The 12278-nt window shown below is 38.5% G+C and overlaps 1 protein-coding gene across 1 annotated transcript in view; it reads right to left on the bottom strand.

The window, feature by feature from the left end:
• AKAP6 (A-kinase anchoring protein 6) overlaps positions 1-12278 on the bottom strand; it is a 291396-nt gene that overhangs the window by 122819 nt on the left and 156299 nt on the right. The gene's annotated exons all lie outside the window — the stretch shown is intronic.

Raw genomic sequence — 12278 nt, 5'->3', positions numbered from 1 at the left:
TAGCAAATCAGCAATTAATTACTGGAATTTCTTGGTTGGTTCTTTTGAAACCTTCTGAAATGACTATAATTCCATGGGCTGATTATATCAGGAAAATGCTTACACAAGCATTTTTTACTTTCTTATGTTTTATATTACCTGCAAAGGTGTGCTAAGTGTTTTTCAAGTGATTTTATAAAACACAATGTCTTCCAGGAAAAATGACAGCTGCTATAAAGAACAGCAAAAAAAAGATGATAGATGAGTGACTTTGTCAAGGGGAGCATGAAACTAGTTAACAGTTCTATACCCCTTTAAAGAATATGCCGATTCGATCAGCTGAATTTCAAACCAAGCTCTTTTCTTGAATTCCTGGTGATTCTAGTTTCTCTTTCAAGATGGAAGAAAGAGGAGATTGAACTTTTGGCATGTAGTTCAGAATTTTATCAGGGATAGGACAATGGGAACTACTCTTTTGGAAGGATTTTCCTCATAAAATTTTCTTTGTAATTGTGCTTGGGTTTATGTCAACTCATTCACTCAAATATATAATCTCCTGCATGTTAGAAGGTCTCAAAATATACTTTCAATACTCTATGAATATGTTATGTTCTCTAAGAAATTGTATAAAGCAAACTCATATTTACTCTATGAAAGTGTTACAAAGCAAACACATCACAAAAATGGTATTCTTTTGGATAATTTTCATTTAAATGCCATGTACCTCAAGGGTCCCCAATAAAAGAATTGGACATTCTCTTGTAGGTATAATATTCCCATTTTAGAAGGTTTAAAAGCTTAATCATGTTATGAGGAGAAAAAGTCTTCTAACTCAAAGACAGTTTTGTTAGACAAATATAAAATTATAATGTATTTATTCTGTAGTCTGAGAATCTAATAGAGACAAGGACAAGACTATGGAAAAATAAATGTGTGATTTTTCTTGTGTTTATTTCTAAGCTTGGGTCAACTACTACAGGTAATTGCCAATAGTTTTTCCCAACATCTTGTCTACCATTTTCTCTGCCTTTTTAAGGTTAAGCAAATTCTATTTCCTTTCTCCACCCAAGTAAAATACTAACAAGCATATTTAGTATCGTTTTTCTGCATATTGGATAGCAATATATTATTTGTGAGGCTGGTATAGTTTAGGAAATAATCCTTCATCTAAACCCCAATGGGAGTTATGTTTGACTAGCTAAGTGTTTGAATACATAAATGCATTCAGCCTTTGGTATTTAATGTGAGCATCATTAACTGAACATTTCAACTTAAACTTTGCTTAAAAGATAAAGTTTCACCCGCGTGAAATCAATGGGAGGTGTGTGTGAATATATGAGGTTTCAGCTTGGCCCACTAAGGAATTTTCATTAAAACAGAAAACCAAATGAAGAACTCATCAAAATAGAGCAATTATTTGTTAAAGAAAAGATTATACTAAAAAGTCCTGCAGTTTTTACTGTTTTTCAACCTACGGCCAGGTAATACATATTTTGGAGCACTTAAGAATCCATCTTTTGTATGCTTAAAGGTTCATTTCATACCAACACATCCCAAAACACAAGATTGGTTCCTGAAATACCAGCTTGTCTATACTGGGACTTCTATTAAATGATCCAATTTTCCTAGCTTCTTTAGCATATTGATTCTTTCCTCAAATATTCACTAAGTAGTCACTGTTCACAGTATTTGCTCAAGAAAGTTTGCCTCTGGTTTTCAAAAATGACACTAGAGGAACCGGTAACAAAATCTAGTAAAAATGTAGTTTAATAATTTTACCAAAGTAAAATACTGATACCAGATCAGCTTCCCGTCCTCCTCCACTCCGCATGGCACATAAGCACAGGAGGGAGCTACAATAGTGGCACCTCGCTCAATCATCATATCATTAAAGAACAAAATTTAGCTTTCCAGACGTGGAATCGGATATGCACAGTTGCATGTAAAAATCCCTTTCCACTCTAAACATATTAAAGTGTGGACACTAATTTACTATTTTGAATGAAAATTCATGAGCGACTTCCTCATGAGAAAAACAGGCTGCCTTTGCCATTAATAAATAAAAAGGAATATGGAGTCATTTTCTCAATTCTCATATATGCCCACGTACATGCGAAAATGTCTAAGAAAAATAAAGTCAACCCTACAAACTGGTTAATGACGGCCCCACTTTCTAATGAACCCATGTGCCATCTGTTCATAAACATTTGTTATTGAAATAAAAGCCATAAATCAAAAAAATAATAATTCTAACCTCCAAGATTAGCCATAAAATTAGAAATATCAGCGTTGATGGCTGAATGTATTTAGAGAATTCTGTTAGGCTGTCAGGGAGTCAAACCGTTGTCTAAATTTCCAGATAATGTGGTGGACGAAGTTCTGGCCAAAGCACTGGAAAACATTCTGAAGAATTTAAAGTAGGCGGTGATTCTAACGAAAATGGAAAAACTGTGCTTCGGAAGAGAAAGCAAGAGCTGTGTTTAAAAACAAAACAAAACATAAACCCTCTTATGTCATTATCTGTGTATTGGAGGGGACTGGATTGACTTGCTCACCTGCAAGTCAATGTGGGTTGGGCAGTTCACCATTTTGTAAGAGGACTACCCCACCCTAAGCCTCATTGGTTTTCAACGATTTAATAGGCAATAGAGAATATTTACCCTCAGGGCTAGAGCAGGATATAGACAGCCTGGGAAAAAACTCTCTGCTGCCCAATCCCTACAAAGGCCTGGTAAAGAAGGAATATAGAGACCTGTCCCAAGATGACTTTGTCTATCTCATCCATTGATGCTGACCCCGCCCAGAGCATGCTATGCTCAGACTAAGAGGTTTTATTACTTGTAGAACTGCTCTTACTGAATTATGCGTTAACATCCCTTCTGCAGCCTACATAAAAATAATGCCTTGGGAATTTGGTTTGTCTACAGGGATGCAGTATCACAGATGCCAGCCTTCTCTTTAAGGGACTACAGGAGAAATTCCCCTCAGGATTCAACGGCAGGAGAAGCTGACCTTCCTCCAATAGGTCTATTTTTAATCTTAGGATGCTACACATTTTCTGATGGACGAGATCTCACTCTTTTCTTCAGGTGTGGAAAGCGTAGAGCCAAAGATAGTGTTCTTGATGATATGCACAGAATATGCATTTGCTTGTTTTCTCACACATTTTATTCTTGCCTAGCTTCAGTCAACATTTATTCCATTTTATTATAAATATTCTTATAATTTGAGTCAAATCCTTTGTAAATGAGATGGGGGAATTAATAAAGAAATGGATTTTAAAGAAAAGAGTTAAGCTCTGCACATGAAAATGAGGTGGATTAGATTTGTCTTAGGTACCCTCTCATTGTTCCTGTTAGCCCCTCTCTCCCTCTTCAGTAGGCCCTACCAAAGCTCCGGAGCAGTACACAAATTGAGCATTGTTAAGATGGAATATATATGTGTTGATATATATATATGACTTTACTGCTAACTTTGAAGAAATACTTCCCCAGAAAGTATATCACTACCTCTCTGGTTTGCCCTTTCTTGGCATTAGATCACTAAAGTGTAAGACTGTCTAGGTCTAAAATTAGTTTAATGTGTCTGCACACTAAAAGGGTATATAATACCATGACCCCAAGTGAATACATTTCTATGGGTGACTTTTTTTTTACCCAGAAAGACCTATTTTAATATTGCATAGTACCCAGAACAGCAGTTATCCAGGAGATAGCCAGGCATATTTTGCTCCTTTTAACTGCATGCTGCATTGTAATCATACTATTTAATAATAACATCACAGTATAAGAAAAGGGGCAAAAACCCCTGAATTGAACATTGATAAGCCATTAATTAAATTGAGATAGGTCAAGTGTCTGGGAAGAAAGTAGAAAGGCATGACGGAAATAATATTTCTTTGGGTTGTCTAGAGATTTATTTGCAAGAGTGTTCTCAACATTGGCACATGTAAGAGACAGTACTTCATTTCGTGGCTGGTATGTACCAAAAAGAAAATATTTTATGTAGCAACGTTCCCCTGAAGAGAAATTCAAAATGATCAGTGTGAGAGAGAGAGAGAGAGAGAGAGAGAGAGAGAGAGAGAAAAGAGAGAGAGAGAGAGAGAGAGAGAGAGAGAATATGAATCCATATGAATGTTCATTCAACTGCATGAAGATACTACTTTTGACCTGTTGCTGAACAGAAAACCAAAAATATCACCTCGAAGCAGCAAAATCCAGAGTGATTCTATCCCTTCCCAAGTGGTTATGGTCAGTGCATCTTAGTGCTTAATTTAGAGAATCAAATTTTACTTTTCAAGTGATATTTTAAATAGTGATTTATTTGTTTTCATTTGTCAATATCATTTCTCTGGGGATGTTTTATATATATTTGTGTGTGCATGCTTTCACACTGCCCCAGAGGTGCTTTTTTTTCCTAAACAAAAATGGATTCATTTTTCTTGCCAAACCTGTAACCTTTTGTCTATTTAATGTCATTTGCCCTGGCCAGTGCGGCTCAGTTGGCTGGGCATCGTCCTGTGCACCAGGAATTTGCCCGTTAAGGGCACATGCCTGGGTTTTGGGCTTGATCCCAGTAGGGGGCATGCAGGAGACAGCCTATCAATGTGTTCTCACATCTATGTTGCACTCTCTCTTCCCTTCTCCCTTCTTCCCTCTCTAAGAATCAATAAACTATTAGAAAAAAAGAAGTTTATTTAGTTCAGCCTGTTGTGCTTGGGAATAACCTACATATACTACTCAGATTTAGTAGTAAAATTTACTCTGAAAGCTTGCCTGATAAGGGGTGAATCACTCCTAAATTCTTAGGTAGAGGACATAAACTTGGCTATATCTCCATCTGTAGACATTGTCCAGATTCACCCAAAGCCAGAGAAAGCCTGGCATATGGCTGATGAAACTGAGGTGTTTTCTAGAACTTTATCACAAGAGCAGAAGGTCCCTAAGAACTGCCTTGGAATTCCCAAACAGGGTCAGGAAATATCTCCATGCCCTTTTGTTTCAACATCATCAAATTATTATTTACAAAAACCTTCAACACACACACACACACACACACACACACACACACACACACACCCTACTTATTTCTTGTCTTGTGGCTGAAATCCTTACCCTTCCTATAACCAACCTTTCTCTTCTGGCTAATATCTATGCATATTTTAAGTCTCCTCAGATGTTCTCTCTTCCCATAGCCCTCCCTGACTCCTAGCCCGGCTAGATTAGGCGGGCTTCCTGGGTTCGCCCATAACACTCTCTATCTTGAATTTTGCCCACTGTTTCAGGAGGATGCATTCGAGTGCCTTTCTTCCTCTCTAGACTGAGGGCTGTGGAGATTGTCTTATGCATCTTTTTCTTTCCTAGCATTTCATAGCACACCCTGCAGCATAGTTGTTGCTCGGTGTATATTTCACTGATTCCTCACATATCTACTACATCCCAGGTATTTTACACATGTTCTTATCAATTATTGTATTTCTGTGCTGCAGAAAGCATGTGAGGTAGACTGGGATAGCTCTTCCCATTTTACAGTCTGAGACATTGCATCTTGGGGAGGTGAAGGGTCCCAATCACACAGCTAAGAAGTAGCAGAGTGCCAACTTCAACTCTAGTCTTCAGTTTTTACCTAGTAAGCTCTCTCTCCTCCTTTATGATTTTACACTACAGTGAAAGCGATCTGAGCAGACTTAATATATTCTAATATCTAGGATCAGACACTTTTACCTGCAGCTTTAAGACAGCAAATAATAGTCAACTGTAGCCCTCAATTCCTGCCAATCAAGATATGACCTGAAATTCTCGATGTAGTGTTTTATTTTGGAAGACTTGTGTAATACACCAGGAAAGATTCTAATTGAAATAAAAATTTTCCGATTATCCAGACTTTCTAAGACAAATAAGCATTATTTACTTCTTTATTATTTTTAACATCTTTATTTTTGGGTTTGGGTTTGTTTTTGTTTTAGATCATACAGTATTTGTCTTTCTCTGATTTATTTCACTTAGCATAATGTTCTCAAGGTCCATTCATGTCACAAATGGCAAGATTTCACTCTTTTTTATGGCTGAATAATATTCCATTATATTTATATATGACACTCTCTCTGTGTCTCTCTTTCTCTCTATCATTGTTAATTCTCACCCGAGGATATTGTTCCATTAATTTTCAGATAGAGTGAGAACGAGGGAGAGAGAGAAACATTGATGTGAGAGAGACACATCAATTGGTTCACACACTCCAATTTAAAAATCCTGATCATACAATATTCTCAAATACAAAATGGTACAGGGTGGGATGGGCTTAAGGGTTTGCTGGTCCTTCAAGTGCACAAGAAACTAGTAGCAAAATATTTCTGGAGAATGTGAGTGCCTAGCTTCCTGGTACACAGCCAGTTGCTCATTTGTCCAGATTCAGTGCCCTGCATGAAGCTTCTCTTGGCATTTCCAAGTAGAACTCACAACTGTTTCTGTCGGGCTCCTATATCTCTATGCAGATATCGAGCACAGCGTCTACAACATTTGATGGCATTTATTCACTTTGGTGACTCCTCATGTTTATTATTTTTTTTAATTAAAAACAAATTTTTTTTCAACACTATTTATCCCCTCTATGCCCTCTTTCACCTCTCCCCCTCCCCCCTTCTTTATCAATTGCTAGGCTAGGACTTTCTATACTGTGCTCAATAGAAGTGCCAAGAATGGGCATCTTGTCTGTCTCCTGATCTTGGAGAAAAGCTTTTAGCTTTTCATCATTGAGTGTGATGTTAGCTGTGGGCTTGTCATATATGGCCTTTTTTATGTTGAGGGATATTCCCTCTATAACCACTTTGTTGAGACTTTTTATCATAAATGGATGTTGAAGGTCATCAAATGCTTTTCCTGCATTACTGATATGATTATATAATTTTGTGTTAATATTATACATCACACTGGCTGGTTTGTGAATATTGAACCATCCTTACATCCTTGAAATAAATTTCACTTGATCCTGGTGTATGATTCTTTTAATATATTGTGGAATTTGATTTGCCAATATTTTGTTCAGGCTTTTGCATGTATGTTCATCAGGGATGTTAGCCTGTAATTTGCTTTTAGTATCAGGGTAATACTGGGCTCATAAAATGAGTTTGGAAGAATTCCCTTCTTTCCTAATTTTTGGGATAGTTTGAGGATTGGTAATAATTCTTCTTCGAATGTCTGGTAGAATTCACCAGGGAAACCATCTGGTCCTGGACGTTTTCTTTAAGCATTCTTAAAGATAATTTTATGTCCACCTGAGACGGGAGAATAGACTGCAAAAAAGGTCATCTCCTACCTCTCAGCCTCTCTACCCACAGTCACCACCCTGCCCTGGTTGCTGGTTGACATTCCTAAGCTTCAGACCTGCTTCCACAGACCATCAGAAGAACTACACTCAGCTTCTTCCCCCCTTCTGAATTTCCCGCCTCAGTGAATGACATCCATCTGCCAGAGTGCATAAGCATGAAACATTCTTAAGTACTGGTAACCACTCTGGTGCCCAAGGCCTATCAGTTCAACTTCCTTCTTTCAGTTTCCATTGCTGCTGTCTTAGCTCGGGTCCTGTTTCTCACCTGCATGACTAGAATAGCCTGTGAACCAAGCACGGTTTAGTCTTGTCCTTGCCAATCTATTCTCCACAGCGCTGCTGGGACATTGATTAAAAACTGCCAATCTAGTCATGATGGGCATCCTTTAGTGGTTCTAGCTGTGGTACACTCTGCCACCTCTGGGAGAAACACTCTTCTTGTCACTTCTGACCCTGAGCCATTCTCTTTGAGACTTCCCCTGGAAGACCTTTCTGATTTACTTACATCTGTCACCCTTTGTCTCCCATCATCTCTACATCGCCAGTGCCTATGAAAACCTGCACTTAATCGTAGCTCAATAAATATTAAATATTGAATGACACCAAAATCAGTTGAGTGCCAAGGCTCCTATTTTCTTTCTTGTCTTTGAACCAGCAAATGCAGCATCATCCTTTTCATCCAGTGTTTATTGATTCTTTCGGGATTTAGGTTCTAATTCAGTCTCTGCATTCTCCATTAATTTCTTTTTAAAATATTTTTTAAATTTTTCAACTACAATCGACATACAACATATTAGTTTCAGGTGTGTAACCCAGTGATTGGCCATTACGTAACTTACTAGGCGATCACTCCAATAAAACTAGTACTCGCCTGACACCATACATAGTTACTATAATATTATTGACTACATTCCCCATGCTGTACTTTACATCTCCAGGACTATTCTGTAACTACCAATTTGCACTTCTTAATCTCTTCTCCGTGCATCTTTAACCTACAATCTACAAGACTAAAGCAGTGTTTCTCGAACTGCATCTGAATCACCTGGAGGACTTGTTAAAGGAAGATTTGTTGGACCCACAGACGTTGCAACTTAGTAGAACTGGAGTGGGGCCCAGAACTGGCATGTCGAACAAATTCCCAGGAGATGTGGATGTTGCGGGGTCCAGAAAGTAGATTTGGAAAACCACTAGAGCAATGGTTCACAGCTGGAAGTATTGGAACATAATCATATCTTGGTCCACTCCTACCTACGGGATCAGAATTTTCACTGGGGTGGGGAGGTCAGGTATTTTCAACTTAAAAGCCCCACTGGTGATCCTGATGCACTACCCTGGTTCAGAACCATGAACTCAATGATTTACTCCAGAATCTGGACTCTCCCTTTTTCCCAAGCCTTATTTTTCACACCCCCTCCAACTTCCTACCCTGTTCTCCAGTCCTATGGAAAGGCAGGCAGTTTGATGATTCCAGACCTCTGCTCCCCGGTGTGGTAAACACAAGAGACACCCCACCCCGATTGTTCTGAGCTCCCCCATCACCCTAGGCACCCCCGTTTCTCACTGCACAGGCCAATACCAGCTTACCACACACTGCCCTGTCTGCTGGACTGTAAATTTCATGAAGGCACACTGTGGTCTGTCTTTGTAGATGCTCAATAAACGTTTGTTCAGATTAATTTAAAAAGCCCCGCCCCTGACCTTGCCTTCTTTCAACAATCATCTTGAGTCCTCTCTCTGTGCTATCTTTCCTGACTTGCTCCAACTCTCTTCCTGCAGTAAGAACTGAGTTCTGCCTTCCATGAGCCCCACCCCTAGCCCCAGGCAGGTTAACTCCGAATTTGTGATCTTTTATTCCATGTTGTTTATAGGCCTGGCTCCTCCTAACAAACTGTCAGGAATCATTTTATTTTTGTTTTTTAATTTCTGTACTTCATATAGGAGAAACATGATACCATTTGTCAAATTAATGAATGGAGTCAATTTTGTATTCACGTAAGCCTATTTTGCAATGTTTTCACCCAAACTTCTTTGTGGCTTTAACAAAATCTTCTTAAGAGTCTTCTCCACAGTAAGAAAATACCATAATTCAAATTTCATTGAGTATGGAATATGCACAACATGGAATTTAGGGGGAAAAAAATGTTTATCAAGGGTCCAAATAAAATCCTTCAGAGAGAGGGCAAAGCGTGACTTACGGATTGTCCAGTGCGTTCGGACCCAGGGGTCTGAGCCAAGGTCTTAGCTCCATTTTACACTATCATCCTGGACACACCAGTTACCCAGTCTTTTCGCCTCCCGGGTCTATCATTTATAAACTGAAGAAAAGACATGGTTTATAACCTATACTAAGTCTTGACAGAAAATAGGATGCTACTTAATGAATTCAACAGCATCTTTGAAATTCATTTAAAAAATGAATTCTGACAACCTTGCTGTAGAAAGAGGTGTTGGGGAAAAAAAGAGGGTTATACTTTACAAAATATGTAAAATGTAGGTGTTCTTAACAAACTCTGCTCCGACCATCATGCCAGGGACATAATGGGTCTTCAATGAATATTTATTGAATGAAAGAAACAAAACAATCTATAAACAATTTCATTCAAATTGGCAGGAATAAAAAGCACCAATCTGCTCTCTTAGAGAATCTTGCTGAGTGACCCACACATTGCATACCCCCCAGGAAGCCCTGGGTTCCCTCTTTGCAATGCCGGAGCCTGGGCCAAATGTCTCCCACAGGAGAACACACCCTGTTACTAAAGCTCACACAGCATCACATGTGCTAAAGACGCAGTTCATAGTTGTATATGAGCTGTGTTCTATCACCTTGATGCACACCTTCCTGTCACACCAGAGAGGTAATTCCTTTCTAACTGACACTTTGGTTGTGTAAAATTCTTAGGAATTTAAGATCACCATTCAACCTAGCATCTGAGTCTTCGCTAGAGTAGTTCTCTACATTTTTCAATGACATACTCTTCTTAGCGTGCATGTAGACACAGGAAGGAAAGAAATAAAAATATATGAATTGCATGACCAACTTAATTTTCTCTTCAGTAGACTGGATATCTGCATAGGGAATGAAGATCCTAGAAAGCCCACACCATTCCCACAATCGCTTTAGAGAAACAACGATCAGTCTATGCAACAAAAGAAACCGTTAATGAAATGTGTGTGGCATGATAATTTTATAAGGCTATGTCCTTAAGTTTCAGAATTAGGATTTGACTGTGGGAGCAAAGACTCTTGGGGGCAGGACAACCCAGATAACCTCACCCACATGCATTTCTCACACAATGCTGTTCTGTATGTAAACAGAAAATAGAAAAGAGTATATGGTTTTTGTCCTTAGCATTAAATAGCTGCTTTTTCTTCAGCACACTCTTAAATTTCTGCACAATGCACAGCCTTCAGCACCCCAAGGAGCATAAACAAAAGATATCAGGCAAGTTCACCTACTCCCACTTCACTGAACAATGCTTGTTGTTAACTAAGCAATTCCCAGGACAGATTTATGATCTCTGGAGCCCGGGGTAAGTACTCAGGTTAGGTCCTTGGAATCTGAGGTCAGAAGCACGTGGTGCCCGTCCAATCTCCAGGGCCTTTAGAAAACATGAAAATGTGACCTCAAGTGTGTGCTTGCGTGTACGCCAGAGACGATTTAGGCATTTAGAGAAATTAAAGCACATTAAGGCCTCAAAACAGCTTATTGTTCATGCTCCAAGTTCTAACCTTTTCTTTCTTATTTGCTTCTCTGCTTTCTTCTTGTGAATAAATGTCTACTGAATTATATAAGAGTAATCAAATATATATGTGACATGTCTATAGATTAAAAAACTCCTGACAGAGCAACAAATTATATAGATAAGGAAATTTAAAAATTTATTTCTCAATTCCTAAACAGAATTGGGACTCTGATTCTTTTCCTGTATTCTTGGACCCTGGATTTAATCACAAGACAAGATTGTAATCAGCAGACTAATTTATCCCAAACATTCATATGAGGATTTAAAGTCCAGTCAAAAGTGTAGGTACTTAGCCCTGGCCAATTTGGCTCAGGGTTAGAGCATCAGCCTGTGAACCAGAGTCGTGGTTCGAGTCCCAGTCAAGGGCATGTATCCCAGTTGCAGGTTTGATCCGCAGCCTTGGTTGGGGTTGTGTGGGAGGCAACCAATCAATGTGTCTCTCTCAACCGATGCTTCTCTCTCTCCCTTCCTCCCTCCCTCCCATTTTATCTAAAAAAAAAAAAAATCAGTGGAAAAGTGTCCTCAGGTATAGTATAAGTACTTAAACAAGTATAAGTACTTAAAAGATAAATGCAAACAAGTGCATAAAAACACTTCTTTTCTGCCTGCCTTTTTAGGGAATATTTTAGCTAGAGTTACACCTCATAGGGTAATAAGATGCTATTAATATGTAACAGAGTTGGGGGAACAATTCTCCCCTTGGTTGTCTGGCTCAAGTATAAAAGTAAAATAGGTTCCTGCTTCCATTTTTATGAGTATAATTATTATCAAGTGAAATAATTAAATTTCATTACTACTCTTCCACTCTTTAATTTCCACCTACTAAATATTAGAATGAAGCCAGAAAAGACATAAAGATATATATACATACACACAATGTTTGCATCACTTTAAAGTCATTGGAAATATCTGAATGCATGACAATCATTCAGGAGATGTGTAGTCAGTATAATAAAATGCAGCCATATGTCTCAGGCCGAATTCAATTGTTGATGGGTCACTGACGGTGTTGGGGCCTTTCACTTACCCTGCACAATGCCAGTGTTAGTCTATTATTCCAGTTGACTGTGTAAAGCAAACTGGCTAGCCTATGGTCCAAACAATTATTAAATATCAACATTTTTCAGGAAACTTATGTTCTACCAAGTTTCAAGTAAGGATCTGGTGTTTAAAAGATCCTTAGACACACTTCAAAATAAATGGCTAAGTTTAAAAAGGGGGAAATAC

The sequence above is a fragment of the Molossus molossus genome, unplaced genomic scaffold (assembly GCF_014108415.1).
Source record: "Molossus molossus isolate mMolMol1 unplaced genomic scaffold, mMolMol1.p scaffold_m16_p_1, whole genome shotgun sequence".
NCBI lineage: Eukaryota > Metazoa > Chordata > Mammalia > Chiroptera > Molossidae > Molossus > Molossus molossus.
The sequence above is the reverse complement of the archived record's forward strand: the minus strand, read 5'-3'. Positions and strand labels throughout refer to the sequence as shown.